Consider the following 19864-nt stretch of genomic DNA (forward strand, 5'->3'; position numbering starts at 1 on the left):
ACCAATGTCATCTAAGGCTGTCGTGAGAACTGGCATTAGGCGCCCAGCCCCTGGCTGACCCCCAGTGGTCCGCAGCCGACTGGGGAGGGATGGAGGTATCAGACAAGACCACTGTGAGATCACAGCCCCGTCTCCTGCCAAGATGATGCACCAGAGAGCAAGAATTGTGTCCAGACCATCTTCCAGCCCTCAGGAAGCTGGAGGTCAGGGGGTAGCAAAGACCTACCATCAAGCCACAGGACAGGGGACATGGGGATGCCATCAGAGACAGAATACAGTGGTCTGGGCTTTGGAGAAGGGGAGCTTCTCTCAGAGGGGAGGGCTCTAGGCTGGGGGGCCCTGTGTGGCCAGGGCAGGGGGTGGCTGGAGAGCAGCAGGGTCAGGTTGCCACGGTGGGTTGGCCTGTTGTGGGGGTCCTTGGCTGCTGGTGATGAGGCCTGCAGCGAATTCCATAGGCAGCAGGCAATGAGAAGTGTCTGGGGTGGGGGGCCGTGGCCCCATGATAGAACTGAGCTTCGGGAAGACTCTGGGCTGCCGGAGCAGGGAGGTTGCTGTGCTCGGCACGGGGCTGGAGCGGAGGGACAGGGCCAGAGCCAGGAGACCAGCTGGGGTGGCACGGAGTGGTCCCCGGGCCACAGGTGCCTGGGCCTCCTTGACGTGGCTGGTGCCTAGATGGATGGCGAGGAGGAAAAACTTCTCCCTGTGGACTGCAAGGAATCAGGTTAGATGGCTGGTGAGACGGCCCTTGTCTGGGGAAGCCCTGGTCTAGGGGCCTGACCCTGCATAACCATCCCCTGAGTCCCCCGCCTCTCCCTAGCCTCCCTCCAGAGGCCCCATTTGCTTATCCAGGCTTCTGGGGTGAGCCCTGGACCGGCTGAGGCCTGAGGTGGGGCAAGGGAGTCTAGGCCCTAACAGTGCGGGGTGATATGTGATTGGCTGTGACCTCTCTGGGCCACCCTTGCCCACTGTGGAGCTGTGGCTCTGACTCTCCCACTCCACTCCTACTTCTGGTAGGAAGGGGACGGGCTAAGGAAAGAACTCCCCGGGATCATCTTGCTGCTGTGGGTGCAAGGCATCTGGGAGTGAGAGGGGCTGTGTAGGCCTGATGATTTGGGGGACGTGGGCCTGGCCGAGAGGGGTCATGGGGAGTCTTGGAATGCAGCATGAGGGCCTCAGGCTAGAGCTGAGGGACAGATCGCAGCTGGCTGTAGCAGCTGCCGCTGTGGAGGCTCAAGGCTCGGAGGCGGCTCGGGGGACAGGCGGAGGAGGGTGCTGAGCTCGCTTGTTTATCCGAGTGGCAGGTCCTGGCTTGCCGGGAATGCAGCCTGGGCCCAGGGGAAGGAGGGGGTGCTGACACCAGCCAGCCCCGCTCCTCCTTCCGCAGATGGCACAGGACGGCCTTGAGCTCAGCCTGCTGGGCCTAAGGTCCAGGGGCAGAGGCTGGGGGTGCTGGGAGAGGGGCTGTGGCACTCGGGGGGATGCTGGCACAAGTTCCAGGGGCTGGCTTTGACCCTCTTCCTTGAGGTGCTGGTACCCTGACCCCAACCTCAGTGGGGCAGGGGCGGTGCTGCAGCGGGTTTCTGACCCGGGTAGGCACTGGACTTCTCTCAGTTGCCCCCCAACCCCCTCACTGCCAGGAGGGGAGGAGGGCCAGGGTAGGCCCGGGGTCTGAGTGATCCCCCACAGAAGTCTTAGCACGGGGCCTCCAGGAGCCCCAGCTGCAGGAGCTGGTGCTGTCGGCAGAGGGCCTGATGCTCGTACCCGGGGGGAAGGTCCTTCCATCTCGTCTCCCAGCCTGGCCGTGTGGGATCTGACCTGCTGCTCTGGGTCCCTGCCAGGCCTGACGCACGCAGGCAAGCCTGATCTGGCAGAGGTCGCTGACTGTCAGATGGGCTGACGTGGCCATGCGCTGGGTGCACGTGGACAGCTGGGGTGGAAGTGGGTCTGTGGGGGGGCTGAGGGTAGGGCTGGGGTGAGGGCAGAGGCCGGTGTGGGGTGCCGCTGGGATGTGGAAGAGGGGTTAGGATCAGGGAGGGCCTGGGAAGGCAGGGTTTGGAGCGCTGTTGTGGGGTTAGGGCAGGGGCAGGGCTGATGCGGGAACCGTGGGCAGAAGTGTGGACTGATGGTGGGTGCCGATCAGATCGGGGGGTTGGGACGGGCTAGGGTTTGGGCATAGGGAAACACCGAGGTTGGGATTTAGGGGAGAGCTGGGGTATGGTTCTGATGTGGCGATAGGGTTGGGGTTAGCGAAACGTCAGATCTGGAGATGGGTTCAGGGGTGAGGTGGGGCAGACACAAGTTAGCTTGAGGCGCAGTTTGGGGTCAGGTCAGGTTGGGTCAGGGTCAGGGTCAGGCTGACATGTTAAGGTTAGGTGCGCCTGGAACCTGTTGAGGGTCTTGGGGATCTGGTTGTCTGCCCTGTGGCGTCCCTGCCCTCTTCGGTGGGGTGCTCTCAGCCATGGCCTTGGCTGGAGACCAGGTGCTATGGCCCTCATGGTGGCAGGACCCCCTCTGGCCTCTGAGCCCAGGCTGGGGCCAGAAGAAGCAGCGTTCTGCAGCTGAGCCCTGAACTCAGGAGCCTGGGTATCAGCTGAAGCAGGGGCCCCATTTCACACGGAACAGAGCCTGGGTTTGGGGCTACACCCTGCCAGTGAATGCAGTCCCCTGCCCCACCGGCTGGCTACCTGGCCTCCTGCCCGGGCCTCCTCTCTTACCCAGGATGCTTGTCTTGGGACCTTGGCTTCTTTGAGCCACTGCTGGCTGAGGGTGGGGGGCTTCATAGGGTGAGTTCTAGCCCCTCTCCTGACAACCCTCACTCCCAGGCCCTGGTGGGGAAACCGGGCCTGCTCTCCACTTGGCCTTCACCACAGTGGTACCCGGAAGGCCTGGCTGTCTCACCTTGTCATGATCCCCCACACATTTCAGGGCCCAACTTGGGGGCCCAGGATTAAGGCTGTGTCCGCAGCATATGCCCCCAACCCAGACTGACCAGGGCCCACGGCCCTCATAGACGGCCTCTCCCCTGTCCTCCATTACCCTCCCTGAGTCTAGCCTCCTAAAGAGCTAGCCTCCTGAACCTCAGGCCTGGGCTTCCACAGGGGCTGTACTCTGCCACCTGGAATGAGTTGGAGTCTGGGGGCCCTAGCGGTGGGCTGGTGGTCCTGGTCTGGGCCAGAGACCTCCGGGCTTCCCTGGGCGTGGCTCCTGTCTCAGCCGGCTGCACCCAGGCGTGGCCCTGGTCGGCAGGGTGAGGGGCTGCCTCTGCTGCACCGCAGATCCCTTGGGGTGGGTCTGGCTCAGGAGGCAAGGGGTACCTGGCTGGGTGTGTCTGAGTGTGACTCAGGCTGGATGCCGGGGACTTGAGCTGGTGGCTTTGTTCTCCCACTAGCCGGGTAGGGTGCATGCTGCAGCCCTGAATCACCAGGGTGTGGCCCAGCCGGCCTGGCGGCACCCCAGACACACACACACACACACACACACACACACACACACACACACAGAGCCACATGCACAGCCAGCGCTGAGGCCAGGACTCGGCAACCTGGGGCACAGTGGTGCTGTGAGCACTTTCCAAGGTGTTCCTCGGTGACCAACGGCTCTGTGACCTCCAATTAGAGGCTTAGAGGAGCTGGAACAGGGTTTGGGCCCCACAGACACAACCAGACCCTGAGGGGGTGCTGACCCTTCCCCCAGCTGCCCGATAAAGGCCACTATGCACTCCTCTCCAAAGTGTCAACCCACGGGACCCCGAAAACAACTCTGAGAGGAGGAAACTATCATTCCCACTACAGATGAAGGACCTGGGGCTTAGAGATGCTAGTGAGTGGCCAGCCTGCCTTCAACCTCCTTGCCACGTGTGCGGGTACTGCGGTAGCGGCCTGCCCCCCCCCCCCCCCCCCGGCCTCTGCTTCAGGGTAGCTCATCACTGGGACCCCCTCAACAGCCCCTCTCACTCAGAGTCAGGCAGGCGTCCCATAGGGTTAGGGCGAGGAAGCAGCCCCTCCCAGCCACTGGGCCTGGGTCCCAGGCCCTTCTAGACCTCTGAGGATGGAGACAGACACGGACCTGCTGGAGTCCTGGACCGTCCCCATCTGTCTTCTCTGGGGGAAGGGGTAGGAGGGCCAGCTCCCTCTTTGGGGAGCCAGGCTTCACTGTTCCCGGGGAAGGACAGGAAGTGTGGCTTCTACATGACCGCCAGCCTTCCCCACAAGTGTGTGTATGTTCCTGTGTGAATGTGAGGGGGCAGGAGAGCCCACGGGTCCTGTTTCCAGGCCAGGCTTGGGGCTCAGAGACTACCTGTAGGTTAGTGGATGTTCTCCAACAGACCAGGGGCTGCCTGGGTAGCTGGTTACCGGGGTGCCATCGGGTAGGTGAACAGGGTGCAGTTCAAAGAGCTGGCCTCACCCCCCCTCCACCCACAACCCCACCTGGTTCTTTGTCAGAAGCTGTTCGAGGGAGAGGAGAAAGCACCTTATAAGGTAACAAATGCTGTCCGCCAGGTGAGAGGAGAGGTACCTCCCTGCCTCCAGGCCTCCCCGCCCTACCCAGGCAGGACAGCAGCTTAGGCTGGGGTGGTATCCCAGTTCTGGCCCTGTGCCTTACAGTGTCCCCCTGCCCCCACCTCCTTACCTCAGGGGGCATCTGCTACCAGCCCAGACTCAGGTGAGGGCCTCTGGCATGGGGAGGCCTAGCCCGCCCCCCGGGGAGGCAGAAGAGGCAGCTAGAGCTCAGAGAGGCTGCTGTATGACCTTTGGCTAAGTGACTGCTCCTTTCTGAGCCTGTTTTCTCTTCTGTGCAGTGAGGGGGTGAGCTAGGGGTGTGAAGTCACATGAGGATCTTAAGCCCTACGGAGGGTCCCTTCACTTATAGACGCTTGATAAGACCGGGCCATGCCAGCCACTTTCCCCAAGCCCAGGATCCTCCTTTCCTGCACTGTTTGGCTCCCTAGGCAAAGGCCTACCCTCTCTGTTCCAAGGAAGCTGGGGTTCCCGGGGCAGTTCTGGTCAGTTCTCCAGGTGACGTGGCCTACCTCAGTTTGCCTGTTTGCCAGCAATGGGGTCCAGTGGAGACAGCCCAAAGAAGCAGGCGCTCTCTCTCTCTCCACAGACCTGCCTTCCTGCCTGTAATACTTGTCTTAGAAGCTGACCTTCCCCAGAAGCCCCCACCCCGCCCCAGCCCTCGGGTGCAATGTGTTTTGTATCCTTCCATGGCGATGGTCATCCTGTGTGTGCCCCGTCTTGGAATTTCGCCCTGGAGATAAAAGCACTGACTCGAAATTTCTACATTTTACAAGCATTGTTGAATTTGACCCTGGTAACAGCCCTCTGCCAGGACACGTGGTGGTGAGTTTATCAGAGAGGTTTGACCTCATGGTAGGGACAGGGCCGGGCCTGGAGTCAGTCCATGCTCTAGCCATGGACCCCCTGTGGGCACAGTGAAGGAAGGGAGCGTGTCTTCCTGTTGGTCCTAGAAATTTCAGAGCTGGGAGTGTCCTTGGATGCTATCTAATCCAACCCCTCACCGTGGACCTTGGGCAACTGAGCCCCAGAGCTGGGACTAGAGCCCAGGGCTTCTGACCCCCAGTCCTGCCTGTTTCCTGGGGGAGCCTTCTCCCTCTTTGTCCGTCTAGCCCTGGGCCTTGCGGGGCGCTAGGTTCTGCTTGGTGAGTATACTGAGATGGCCCTGCTGGGAGAGGACGGGGTGGGGGCCTGGCTTGAGGGAGGAGCCCTGCGCCCATCTCTTCCTTTCCTCCCTCCGTTCTGGTGTAGGAGCTTCCCAGCACAGTGATTGCACAGAGCTTTTTCAGGGAGCTGACGAAGCAACTTCTGTGTGAAGGAAACCAGGCCAAACACGTAAGAATGGTTGAGTTGTCCTCTCCCATTCCCAGCCTCCCCTGTGTGGAGCAGTCCTTAGAGTCCTGCCCCAACCCCCTGCCATGGTGCAGAAAGGACCCCTCCTGAAGCCCCCGGGGTGGCACCTGTTCCTGAAGGCCCTGGGGGACAGGGAACCCCACAGTGTCTTGTCAGTTTGGAATTCAGAAGTTTTCGCAGGAAGTTCTGCCTGTTGTCTGACTCAAGTCTCTCCTGCTGTGTGTTGAACCCCCTCTCTTCTTGCCATGTCCACTGGAGGATGCAGACTGCCCAGTGCTCAGGCCACCTTAATTTGGAGGTCAGGATTGCAAGTACCCTCATTCCCGCTTCCACTTGCAGGGTCTGGGGAAGCCTGAGGCTCCATTCTGAATTCCCACGGGGAATGCCCTTCGCCACGCCCCTTCCCCAGCCTGCTGGCCCTGTCCTGGCTTCCCACACCTTGCACACACGCCCCTCTCCAGGAAGTGCTGCCTCCTGCCCCAGATTTTTCTTTGACTCTGCACCTGAGCTGGTTTCCAGCATCTTCTCTGTGTTCTGAACTAGCCTGTATTCCCAGTGTCTTGGGCAGTTGCTGATGCTGGTTGGTGCTCAATAAATGTTTGTAACGGGCTTATTAAGGGCAGCTGAAACTGTGGTCAGTGGACTCTCCCAGACTTTCCAAATGGGAAGCTCCGGGGTAAGCCCTGTAGGTTCTGCCCACAGGGACCTTTGGTTCAGAGTGCTCTAATGGGGGCATCTGAACATGTGTGAACTTGGGCTAGCTTTCTTTCCTGGCCTGTAGGCTGGTGCTTGGCCCTAGCACCTCCCCGTCACTGACTTCTTTGGGCCTGGACCTTGATCCATGAGGAGATTCTAGAAGCCAGGAGGGCCAGGGCATGGAAGGCAGAGGGTATAGCCCCTCCTAGTTCCCCTGGCTCGGAGTGGGGTTGAGAGCAGGGTCGCAGTCTGTGAACAGCTGTTAGTTCATGCATTTAGTGAGCACTTCCTGTGTACAAAGCACCGTGACCCCAGGAGAGGAAAGCACATTGTGAAGCAAACACCCCCAGGGCCACCCTGAATCCCAGATGGGCATCTCTAACATGGTTTTCGAAATGGCCTCTTCCAACCAGCTCAGAAACCCAGGGCTTAGAGAGACTCATGCATTGCCCTGGGCCACATGGCATCCACTGTGGCTGGGACTAGAGTCCACGTTCCTTCCCCAGCACCTGTTGCCCACAGTGCTGCCTGAGTAGTGGGCACCATGGCAGGGAAGGGGGCTCCGGCTGAGGGACAGACAGGGTGTGCAGTGTTCTGACACACTGTGGCCCCTGGCGGTGGCCCAGACACGAAATCCATGGAAGCCCAGACTCAGGCTTACTGACAGACCCAAGGAGAGAGAGAGAGACAGAGAGAGAGAGAGAGAGAGAGAGAGAGAGAGAGAGAGAGAGAGAGATTGAGAGGTATGGGCCATGCAGACTGTTCTGAGCAGATTTGCTACATGTGAGTACTTATAAAGCAGAAAGAACAGTGGTTGCTGTATAAGCATTTTGCTGTTGACACATTGAGGGGTCTTAGAGTGTCCAGGTAAGGATTGGGCAGACATTCCAGGTGGAGAAGTTGGCTGGCGTGGCCTCATCTTATTGTCTATAAGTGAAGGGATGCTCCACAGGGCTTAAGATCCTTATGTGAATTCACAGCCCCAAGCCCACCCCCTCAGAGCATGGAAGAGGAAACAGGCTCAGAAAGGAGCCATCACTTAGCCAAGGCCACACAGCAGCCTGTCAGAACCCTGGCTGTCTCTTCTGCCTCCCAGGGGGCAGGCTAGGCAGACGTCGGAGTGGGCATCGAGGATAGCATGACAGGTGGGCTTTGGCAGATGTCCGAGCCGCTCAGAGTCAGGGAGAGAAGGAGTCTCCAGCTCTGTCTCTTCGTAGGTAAGGGGAGTCTGGAAATTGGAGGTCACTTCTGGAGTCGGGCTGTGTGCAGAGTGTGTGGCTAGTGTGATCTCAGGGGTATTACTGGGTGTTGGGGGGGTGGCTCAGCCTGGCAGAGTCAAAGAGGGTAGAGGGCAAGACCTCCACAAGGCTCTGGCTTTGTCACTTTGAAGTGTTTGGTGAGTGATTGGTGGGGGTGGTGGGACCATGGGAGGCGCCCCTGAGCTGCCCCCCGCCCCCCCTCCAGTGGAGGCCCCTTGTCACGTGTTCAAGGCCACCGGCTCGGGGCCTGCAGTAGCCCGCGGCGGCCGGCAGGAGGCGGTGCCCGACAGGCTTTGGGAAGCTCCTCCTTCCCCGCCCCCGGCGGGGCGCCCCGGAATGCGGCGGGGCTCAGATGTGGCGGCGCCGCCCGCGTCCCGTCCCGTCCGGTCCGGGCGGCCCGGAGCGGCCTCCCTGCCCGGGCACGCCGGCCCGCGGGCGGGCGGACACCAGGTGTCGGCGCTGCGGGAACAGAGGCTTCCGAGCCCCGCCCCGGGACCTGGCGCCACACCCGGCCCAGCCCCCGTCCGGGCGCCGAGGGGGTGGGCACTGGCGCTGGGGCGGCTGCCAGGGCCACGGGCCCCGAGGTACTGAGTTTCAGGGTCCGGGGGACCCTCGTCGGACAGCGGCCTGGCACACACACCTGCCCCGTTGGTGGGTGGCTCCGGGCCACCTAGGTCCCCGGCACCCTTTCGGCGGCCTTCTACCTGTCCTGCTGGAGGCAGCGGGAGCTGCGCTAGAGTCCTGGGCATCGTTTTCCTGATCTGTTAAAAGAGAGCGAGGGCACTATCTTGCAGGACTGTTGTGGGCAATGATCCCAGACGTTCATGGACGGTGGTCCAGGACAGTGCCAAAGGGTGGTGGTCCCTCCTCACCTCCCCCAGCAGACTGGCAGGTTGGCCAGGCGGCTCCCCAGAATAAAGCCCTATGGTCCTCCCCATAGGGACACGGCACTCCCACCCTGTCCCATAACTGTGGTCCTCAGATTGGGTGTGGATGGGGGTGGGTGGGGGGCGGGGGGCACAAAGTAGCTGAAAAGAGAAATGCCAGCTTTGGCCTGTTTTGGTTACAGCCTGGGTCTGGCTTCTCCTGTCTGGTGTCACTGAGTGGAAGCCAGACGCATGGAGCCCGGAGGGGACTGGACATTGGCTCAGTCCCTCAAGTCCTGCTGACTCTGCCCTTGGCCTGCAGGGCTGAAACAGAGGAGTGGGAAGGCACATTCCTGGCTTAGAGGGAGAGGCTCAGACCATGGAGGGCAGGCTCTGGCAGCGTTGGGTGGGGGTAGGGGTCAGGGAGAATACAAACCCCATTTCCATTTGACAGATGGGTATACTGAGGCTCTTTTCCCCTTTCCTTATCACCACTTTTTTTTTTTTTTTTGGTTGGTTTAAAATTGCACAGCCATAGTAGTGGAGAGGGTGTGGATCTCGAATATCTTCAGGGTCCCCTTTCCCAAACTCAGGTCTGTCTGTGGTCACACCAGTGACCTGCTCATTCTGGCCATAGTCCAGGCTGCAGAAGTTCCAGAAGGGACCCTTTCCGGGCAGTGTTAACGCTGTCAGCTCTAAGGCTGGGCCCTGGGAAGAAGCCTCCTGCAGCCTGTTCCTTCTCCCAGCACAATACCCACTGATTTTGGTGTGTGTGTCCCCCATGTGCCTTTCTACCCCACCAGCTGGACTGTTCCAGCACACAGAGCAAAGCTCAGAGTGAGAGATCCACTGGAGCCCTGGCTGTCTCCAGAGAGTGTGGGGAGGGATCAGGAGGCCCAGCTCCCTGCCTAAAGTTCACTTCCGTTGTGCGATTCTAGCAAGGCCCCTGTTCTCTCTGGGCCTCCGTTTATCTATATGTAAAACGGGGCAGTAGGCTGTATTTACGTGCTGGGATATCACTCCTGGGATGCCTGTGCTACTCTCTATGCCCCCACATCTGAGGTGGCCCTGAGCTGTTTTGGAGGGACCCGGCAGGGGAAGGGCCTAAGTGCGTTGCACTGCTTACCTTTGGGCCAGTTTAGTTTCCAGAGGACAAAAGAATGTGGCTCTCACTGTCCACTAAATATGGCAGCAGTCCTGCTGGGTGCTCCCTGACCACCTGGGGGTAAGAATGGGCAAGGGGAAGGATCCTAGATCATTCTTTTGGGGCCTGATGGGCTGGGGGCTTGGGGACTGAATGGGACACTTTTAAGGGGTAGCCTGCCATGTGGCTGTCCCTGATCCCTTGGAAAGTTCTTCAAATTAGCTTGTCAGCCCAGGTTGTTCCCTGCTTGGGACCCAGGACGAGGAGCTCCTCTTCCTCTGGGCCCAGGCACTGGGGTGGCCATGGAGGGGTGGCCTGGTGGGACACAGTTTTGTGAGGGGATTTGGGTCCTAGGGAGAGGAGGTCACAGGGGTATCAGCTGGCTTCCTTTTTTCAGGAGGCCGTGGGGGCAGCTTGTGTGGGGGGCAGGGCACTATGGGCCTGCGGGCCTCCCACCTCCCACCTGCCTGAGGCATGGTCTCAGAAACCTCCTGCTTGTGGAAGTGACGGAGTTGGGGAGGGGGCTGTTAGGCAGGCTGCAGAGTCCCCAGGAGGACCCTCAAGTTTTCCAGTCTCGGGGAAGGCCCCCTAAAACACCCCCAACTTGCTGTGGGCAGGGCAAAGCCTATGGTGGCTTGGAGGACGAGTAGGTCCCGGAGTCTTCCATTTTGTACCCGTATCTGTGGCCAGGAGGAGGAGGGAAGGCAGCAGGAATGCAGGAATCCTGGCCAGGCCCTGTCCCAACAGGCCGGGGTGGGAGGGCCGGGCTCCGAGTGGGCCCATGTGCCCTTCGACTCGGCTGGTAGCTAAGCAGCCCGTGCAAACAGCGGAGACACACAGAGCAGCCCCTGTGTGCATGCACATGTGTGTGCCTGTGCCGGGGGGCCTCCAGACTCCGGGACCCATGGCCTCAAACTGCGGATGGGAGCCCTTCTTGTCGCTTTACAGTTGCAGTCACACGCAGGCCTGAGGCAGGGGTTCCGCCTGCTGACACCCACTGAGCGCTTACCGTGCACCGGCCCCATCCATTCATTAGCTCCTTTGATCCTTACAACCCACAGGTACCCCCTCTAACCTGTCTGTGAGACAGGGAAACTGAGGCTCTGAAAGGTAACACACATGCAAGGCCACAGAGCAACTCAGTGGTAAAGGCAAAGACAGGGTTCAGACTGTGGTCTCTCTGACTCTGGAGTGTAGTTTCCCCCCCCAGATGTGTGTGGACGCATGTGCACAGGAGCATCAACGCGTGTGGAGATGTGTGCTTGGATGGCGGCCCCGTACTGGCCTGCTTCTAAGGATGCTTGCTTAGGTGTAGACGCCCGTGCCCATCCGTGGAGGCGTGCCCACGATGCCCGTGCATGAGCATGTGACACATATTCCATGCTCGCGTGCACAAGCACATGTGTGCGCAGAGTGCACCTGCATCCCTGTGTGCACACTTGTGCATGGTGTGTGTGTGCACATCCACGCCTAGCCATGTGCCTGCGCAGACGTGCTCCTCTCCAGCTCACCCACCTTCCGTCCCCTTCTTGGGCTCCTGCCTTGGCACAGGTGTCAGTGCCCCAACAGGACATCTGATGGCCTTGTGGGTAGCCCTGGGACTTGGGAGGATTTGAAAGAAGGTAATTTTGGGGAGAGATAGGATGGGCAGGCACAGAGTTGGATAAGAGGAGGGTGCATAGAATGAGAGGGGTTAAGGCTGGGGCTGGGCTGGCCTGGGTTTTCTTCAGCCCTTGAGCAGAGGACTGGCTCAGGGAACCCTGATCCTGCCTCCCTTCTTCTACCCGCCTCTCTCAAGGCTCCCCAGGGAGACGGCGGGAGAGTCCTGGGGCCCTGGGGGACTTGGCTGTGTCCTGTCCCCCTTTCTGTTCGTGCTAGGTAATCCTCCCTCAGCCTCGGAGGGGATGGAGAGGTGAGAGGACCCAAGAAGGGATCCTTTGGGTGTGGGAGAGAAGGGCTGAAGCCAAATTGTAGCCCACCGCACTGCTCTTGGCACAGTTGCTCTCCCGCTCCTGCGGGGCAAGGAGGTGCAGGCGGAGCCGCGGTCAGCAGGGGGCGCTCGGGACCTGCGGATGGCGGGGAGAAGCGTTGCAGGCAGGCAGCGGGACCAGGATGGGCAGGGCAGGGCAGGGCAGGGCAGGGCTGAACCACGGTAGAGACCCACCTGCAGGTGGGGTGGGGGTAGGAGTGGAAGCACAGACTTCCCACCACTTGGGGCAGACTCCCAGAGGGACAGATATACGCCCCTACCCCGGAGGGACAGACTTAATTCCTCCACCAACAGATTCTCAGACCTTCAGAGGGACAGGCACAGGGACAGCCCCCTCCCCCTCTGGAGCATTCTGGGCTGGTGTTAGAGGGCCCTGGGTGAACAGGGTGGAGCTGGGAGTGACCTGGCAAGGGTGCTGGGCCTTTGTGACAGTGTGACAGCTTTGAGACAGCAACGGCCCTGGAGTCAGGCAGGCTTAGGTCAGATTCCAGCTCTGCCCGGGGGTGGCCGGCCACAAGTCACTCAACCTCTCCTGAAATGGGGGTGATGGGCGCTCAGTGCCCCACACAGGCCTCGACCCACAACGTGGCCATGGGGGTCATGACAAGTTGCCTGAGCACGCTGTCCCGGGGATGTCCTCACTTTCCTTCAACAAATATTTAATGAGCACCTGCTAAGTGCCAGGCCCTTTAGTGAACCACTGAGGGTCCAGTGATAAGCAAATCACATAGCACCTGCCTCTGGGAGCTAACATTCTGATGGGAGGGGGTGTCCTAGGGCTTGTTGAACTGAAAACTAACCCCCTCGTTTTGATGCTTTAAAACGGAAATTGTGGATTAAAAGAAAGACTGGCAGAGAGGGCCCTTTTATTTCTTGTCAAGTGCAGGGCTGGGAAAATTCCAGATCGTACTGTTCTGCTCTGGCCCTCTACCTCTTGGCACAGAGACAGATCCAGCCACTCCCCACTGCAGATCCTCACGTCACTCAGTCCAAGCTGGAGTCCTGCTTCTGGCCAGTGTCCTCCCGCGCTCCCCTCTCCCTCCGCTGCAGCCACGCTGGCCTCCTTTGCAGGTCCTCAAACGTGCTAGGCGGGGTCCTGCCCCAGGGCTGTTGCCCTCGGCCAGCCCCCTCTGCTGGAATGCTCTTCCAGGGCGTCCACGTGGCTTGCTTCTTCCCCTCCTGGGTTTTGACGAAATGTCCTCTTCTCAGCGAGGCTTTCCCTGCCCTCCCTATTAAGCGATCCTCCCTCCAACACTCCCCGTGCTCCTTTCTCCTGTATGTTTCCCCGCAGTGGTTCTCATTGCCATCTGGCCAACGATCTCTTTTACAATACATTTCTTTCTTATCTGCCTCCCCCCGCAAGAATGCAAAGTCCGCGTGAGGGCAGACTTCGGGCAGATTTGTTCTCGCTGTGTCATCAGAGCCTAACACGTGCCTGGCGCGTCGCAGGCATCAACAAATATTTGTCAAGGGAATGCTCAGTGCTGGTTCTGAGGCATGCGTTCCTCGGTGCTGGGAGCATCGTTCCTTGGAGGGAGGTGCCCGGCTTTGCAGCTGCAGCTGGGCCACCACTGGCACAAACCTGTTAGGGGCTGGAGGACTGGGGGATGGGGAGGAGAAGGCGGGAGCATTCTGGTTCTTTCTTGCTCTTTTGGGGACAGAAGTTGAGTGGCCGTGGTAACCTCCCCCAAACTCACATGCCTTAGTTGGGACATAGTTGAGAGGCAGGTTTCTTCCTTTGAAAGAAATCAAAGATGTAAAAAATCTAGCGATCAAAGTAGGGTGGTAGGTGATCCTTCCACCCTCCCTCCCTCCCTTTTTCTTCCCTCCCCCAACCTCCTTCTTTATTCCCTCCTCTTTCTTTCTTTCTTTCTTTCTTTCTTTCTTTCTTTCTCTTTCTTTTTTCATTTCCTTTCCTTTCCTTCTCTCTCCCTCCTTTTCTTTCCTTGTTTCTTTTCTTTTCTTCTTCCTTCCTTCCTTCCTTCCTTTCCTTTTTCTCCTTTCTCATTCCCTCCTTCCCCCCCCCCCCATCTCTGACAACCACCATTCTGTTCTCTGCTTCTATGATTTTGTTTGTTTGGATTCCACATATAAGTGAGATCATACAGTATTTGTCTTTCTGTCTGACATTTCACTTAGCACAATGCTCTCAAGGTCCATCCATGTTCACCAACGGCAGGATTTCCTTCTTTTTATGGCCAAATAGTATTCCATTGTATATGTACAGTATAGCACAATTTCTTTAGCCATCCATCCATAGATGGCCACTTAGGTTATTTCCATATCTTGGCTACTGTGAATAATGCTGCGGTGAAAATGAGGGTCCAGATATCTCTTTGAGGTAGTGATTTCATTTCCTTTGCATGTATTCCCAGAAGTGGAATTGCCAGGTCATATGAAAGTTCTAGTCTTGATTTTTGGAGGAACCTCCATACTTTCCATAGTGGCTGTACCAATTTATATTCCCACCAACCGTTCACGAGGGTTCCCTTTCTTCACACCCTCCCCAACACTTGTTATTTCTTGTATTTTTCATACTAGACATTCTGACACGTGTGTGAGGTGATACCTCACTGTGGTTTTGATTTAAACTTCCCTGATGATCAGTGATGTTGGGCACCTTTTCATGTTCCTGTTGACCATCTCTGCCCATTTTAAAAATTGGCTGTGTGTGTGTGTGTGTGTGTGTGTGTGTGTTTTGCTACTGACTTGTATGAATTCTTTATATATTTTGGATAAGCCCCTTATCAGATACGTGATTTGCAAACATCTTCTCCCGTTTTGTGGGTTGCCTTTTCATTTTGTTGATCCTGTCGTGCAGAAACTTTTTAGTTTGATGTGGCCCCACTTGTTGATTTTGGGGAGATGTTGGTCGTTTCTGAACAGAGGGGTTGTAGTAGGGGATTTGCAGGTGTTACACTCTCTCCAGCTGGGGCACACGTGCAGGTTGCCTTCTGGAAGCCCAGGGAACCTTAGCCGTCTTGGTAGAACAGTGGCCCAGGCTTTAAGTCCCAGCTGTTCCCTCAGAAGGAAAACATTTTACTCTGTCCAAAGCCCCTGCCCCGGTGTCCAAGAAGGAGCTCCTTGGGGCCCTCACCTGAGGCCCTGGGTTTGGTTAAGGCGCCTCTTTCCGCCCTAGAAATGGGACTATCTCCTGTGCTTACCCTCCTAGAATTCCTCAGCACCCACCTCCCCTTTGTCCTTGCAGCTTTCAGTACCCACACTATCAGCTACTTGCATGGAATCCCTTCTGTGTGAAATGATGAGGTACCAACTGATAGACCAGAGAAAGAAAAATCAATAAAAGCAGGTTGTGCTAAGTGCTGTGAGAACACCAGATGGGGGGGCGCTAACCGAGCCAGAAAGAAAAAGTGGTTTGGAGGTAGTAGGGGCTAGTTCGGGTGGGCGGGTCTCTCTCTGAGGAGGCGACACCTGAACGGACAAAAAGAGATCAACAAGTGAGAGGAGCCAAAGCTGGGGGAAGGGAGCCACATCTCTGGTGGGCACAGGCTCACTGGGGCCCGCGGGCCGTGGCCGCCCTCCCATGGCAGGGCGCTGCCCCTGCCCCTGACAGGTGGGCAGAGAGCTCGCTCAGCCCTGAGAGCCTCCGACCACTGAGGCCTGAGGGTTTGAGCTAAGTGTGTGGGGACTGGAGATCCAGGTTGAACGCTGGGAAGCGCAGCCCCGCCTCCCTTCTTTAAAAAAAAAAATTTTTTTTTTTTGAGAGAGACAGCGTGAATAGGGGAGGGGCACAGGGATAGGGGTACACAGAATCCGAAGCAGGCTCCAGGCTCCGAGCTGTCAGCACACAGAGCCTGAGGCGGGGCTCAAACCCACAAACCCTGAGATCGCGACCTGAGCGCAAGTCGGATGCTTAACCCGTTGAGCCACCAGGTGCCCCGCCCCGCCTCCTTTCTGCCCTGCCGCCTCCTCCTCCCTCGGTCTGGTCGGGAAGCCCAAGGAGGCCTGGCTCCCGGGAAGTGCTTGTCTCGCCGCGGCCGGCAGGGGGCAGTGGTTATCGCGGTGCTCGCCGGCTGGCGCTGACCTTCCCCTAACGCAACGTGGGCTGACGCTCCCGCAGGCAGGCAACCGGAGGGACTGAGGCACGGGCCCCTTCCCTGCCCCCTCCAATCCTCAGCTGCTCCCAAACACAGCTCTGAGCCCTGGTCTCTCCTGGAGGGGGGATGGGGCGGGTGAGGCTGGGCAGATGGTGGGGACCTGGGCCAGGTAGGGGACCGGTTGCAACTCCCCTCGGGATAAGGGGGGAGATTTTCAGAATTCTCACGCTTGCTGTGTTACTGCTGTTTTAAAGCACCGAGCATGTGCCAGGCACTGGGCTAAATGTCTTTTATTGTGCGTCCGTCATCTCTCTAAAGCTTCACAACAGACCCAGGGGGCAGGTGCTCTTATCTCCCGGAGGTTGCCCAAGACCACACAGCTAGAACCCGAGTTTTCTCTACAGGCCACGTCTCAGCCGCTCTGATTTCTGCCTCTGTAGGAGGGTGAGGTGCTCATGGAATCAAGGTGGGTAGGGAGGGGATGGGCGGGCGCTGAGGTGTTGACAGCCAAGGGACTTGAAGGAGCACCCAGCTTACTCCTTTATTTTGCAGACAGAGAAAAAACTCCAGAGAGGGGACATGACTTGCCCAAGGTCCCGCAGCGAGCACACGGCCAATCACGACAGAGGGGCCTTCGGCACAACCGGAGACCCTGAGCCCGATCCCGGCCGGACGCCAGAAGCCCCTTGAGGACAAGGACTCCATTTTACCCTTTATGCCCTCCTCCCTCCCTACGGGGGCCGCTCACAGTAGGGGCTCCGGAAGTCCTGGGGGGGGGGGACATCTTCCGTCCTGCAGTAGCTGCAGTCACCTGCCATTCATGCCTCCATTCATTTATCCAGCATTTAGTAAGCACCGCTTGTATGCTTGGCGCCCTGCGAGACAGCGCGATGCACAGCTGAATGACACGGTGCACAGCTGGCTCACCTTCTGGTGGGGATTTCAGGGGTTCCCCCACCTCATGACATGCGCTTCTGTGGTTTTCCTCATTCTCAGTGCGGGCTTCCTGTGCTCCTGTCTGGTGACTTTACCCTTTTCCCCGCGCAGGAGGCTGAGCAAATCTGTTCCACTTCCCTCTTCCGGGCCACTTCTGCTCCTTATTCCTTACCTCCTTCCAAGCTGCTTCCTTCCCCTTCTCCAAGCCCTCTTTGACTAATATCCCCCAGCTGCTCTGCAGACCCCAGTGTGGAGGTCTTGAGCTCTGCCCAGGCATCTCCTGTTCTCTGTTTCTTTGTGGGTACCCCCTACCCCCCATCAGCCTCTGGAGTTTTCCAAGTATAGGGATCACCTGCCTTCTGGCTGTTTTTTCTAAGGCCTAAACAGACCAGCAGAAGGGGCAGGAGGGGAGGTCATGCTGTCAATCCCTAGCACACCGGGCCTCTCTTGGGTTCTGCCCCCAGGACTCCCTTAGAGGAAGGGTGACCCCCTGTTGCCACCAGGGTGCTGATTTGCTAGTCCTGGCCCAAGACCTCTGAGCTCTGATCATCCACGCCGAGCCCCAGGGGCTTAGGCTGGGCACCAGCCATTGGGTAACTGCTCAACCTCACCACCCTTTATGTTTGAAGGTGGAGGTCTTTAGTCTCCATTTCACCAGCTCCCGGGGTTGGTCATTTTTCATGCCCTTATGGCACGCAGTCTGCAGGTAAAAAATGGTTCCATGAAACCACAATGCTTTTTTTTCACCTGCTGGACGACCAAAGTTATAGTGATTGGCCTCTCTGGGCCTCAGCTAACGATACCTGTCCTGTCCGTCTCACAGGTAGTTAGGAGGACCAGAGATCAAGGAGAAGAAAGAGCCCAACCCAAGCAGGGGCTTGGTTTTGTTCTACTCAGAGCAGGGGTCCATCCTTGGCCAAGTGTTCAGTGAATCCCTCTAGAGGGTGGGAGTGGGAAGGAGGAGGAAGGAGGGGGCTTGCTCAGGGAGGGGGAGTGAGAAAGGTACAGCAGATAATAATTTTCTTTCCTTCCTGCTTTCTTCCTTCCTTCCTTTTTCTTTCTTTCTTTCTTTCTTTCTTTCTTTCTTTCCTCCTTCCCTTCCTTCCTTTCTCTTTTTTTCTTTCCTCCTTCCCTTTCTTTCTTTCTTTCTTTCTTTCTTTCTTGCCTTCTTTCTTCTTTTCTTTCTTCCTTCCTTTCTCTTTCTTTTCTTTCTTTCTTTCTTTCTTTCTTTCTTTCTTTCTTTCTTTCATCTTTCTTCCTTTCCTTTCCTTTCCTTTCCTTTCCTTTCCTTTCCTTTCCTTTCCTTTCCTTTCCTTTCCTTTCCTTTCCTTCCTCTCCCCTCCTTGTAATGGCCCCTCAGAACAATGTGATGCTTCAAACATAATACTGGAGGAAAACATTAACTAGAACTGTACAATACACAAGATAGCTCTAAGAAAAACATCTATTGAAATGTCTCTCCAGGGAGGCGGTTGATTTATGTTGCTGAAGCTGAGCAGCTGGGAACGCCTGGCCTGCTCAGGGTGGAACACCGCCTGTTTCTTCGTACTTCTCCACTTTCTCAGAGACCATGACCACCTGTTATGGGTCTAATCAGATTCTTTGTGCTTGCTCAACCATAGATTACTCCCGCTACATGCTTCAACAAGTTCTGTTTTCCTCCCGAGAACACTCTTTAAACAATATAATGAATAGTGATGTCTATTGGTGATTGATATGATTTTCCCAATAAATATGAGAATAAGGAGTTGCTCGCGGTGACCGTCCTTCCAAACTGTCGTCCCCTGCTCCCTTTCTCTTGCAGCTGACTTGTTTGTGTCTCATTCTTCTCCCATGCACCTTTAGGAAAGCGGCACTTAATTCTTTCTTTCTTTCTTTCTTTCTTTCTTTCTTTCTTCCTCTTCCTTCCTTCCCTCTTTCTTTCTTTCTTTCTTTGTTTCTTTTTCTTCCTTTCTTATTTTGTTCTCTTCTTTCCTTTTCTTTCTTTCTTTCTCTTCTTTCTTTCTTTCCTTCTTTCTCTTCCTTTCTTATTTTGTTCTCTTTCTTTCTTTCTTTCTTTCTTCTTTCTCTTCCTTTCTTATTTTGTTCTCTTTCTTCTTTCCCTTTTCTTCTTTCTTTCTTTCCTTTCTTCTTTCTTTCTTTCTTTCTTTGTTTGTTTTTTTCTTCCTTTCTTATTTTGTTCTCTTCTTTCCTTTTCTTTCTTTCTTTCTTTCTTTCCTTCTTTCTCTTCCTTTCTTATTTTGTTCTCTTTCTTCTTTCCCTTTTCTTCTTTCTTTCTTTCTTTGTTTCTTCCTCTTCCTTCTTTCTTTCTTTCTTTTTCTTCCTTTCTTATTTTGTTCTCTTCTTTCCTTTTCTTTCTTTCTTTCTCTTCTTTCTTTCTTTCCTTCTTTCTCTTCCTTTCTTATTTTGTTCTCTTCTTCTTTCCTTTTCTTTCTTTCTTTCTTTCTTTCTTTCTTTCTTTCTTTCTTTCTTCTTTCTCTTCCTTTCTTATTTTGTTCTCTTTCTTCTTTCCCTTTTCTTCTTTCTTTCTTTCCTTTCTTCTTTCTTTCTTTCTTTCTTTCTTTCTTTCTTTCTTTCTTTCTTTCTCCCCCCCTCCCTCCCTTCCTTTCCTCCCTCCTTCTTTTCCTTCCCTCCCTCCTTCTTTTTCTTCCCTCCCTCCCTGCACTAACTGTGCTCCTTCAATGTGCCAAGCATTGCATTAGCACTGGAGATACAAAGGTCAAGGAGCCGCACCCTCACTTGCATGGCTCATTTAGGCCAGGAGGCCTCAGTTGGGAAGGTACACTGTTCATTCATTCTGTCATCAGTTTCACTTTTTAGTGAAAACCTCCCATGCCAGGCACCGTGCAAGGCCCTGGGGATGTGATAAGATGCCATCCCCACCCGCAAGGAGTTGAGAGTCTTCTGGAGATAAAAGGCACCAAAGCAGGCAAGTGAAACATGGCTAAAGCAGACAGTTAGGGATAAGTGTTGGGTGAATCTAATGTCTCCCTCAGCATCCATGTAGGTCTAGGCACAGACTAAGTATGCACTCAATAAATGTCT

At 56.4% G+C, this 19864-nt stretch overlaps 1 long non-coding RNA gene across 1 annotated transcript; it reads left to right on the forward strand.

Annotated features, from left to right (window-relative positions):
- Positions 1-2154: 2154 nt before the first annotated feature.
- Positions 2155-16618, forward strand: LOC113593067 (uncharacterized). The gene is made up of 4 exons (XR_008300253.1): positions 2155-5662; positions 5769-5852; positions 16288-16349; positions 16436-16618. It is a non-coding gene; the product is annotated as an uncharacterized LOC113593067 (long non-coding RNA).
- Positions 16619-19864: the final 3246 nt, after the last annotated feature.

This window comes from Acinonyx jubatus, chromosome B4, assembly GCF_027475565.1.
Source record: "Acinonyx jubatus isolate Ajub_Pintada_27869175 chromosome B4, VMU_Ajub_asm_v1.0, whole genome shotgun sequence".
Taxonomy (NCBI): Eukaryota; Metazoa; Chordata; class Mammalia; order Carnivora; family Felidae; genus Acinonyx; species Acinonyx jubatus.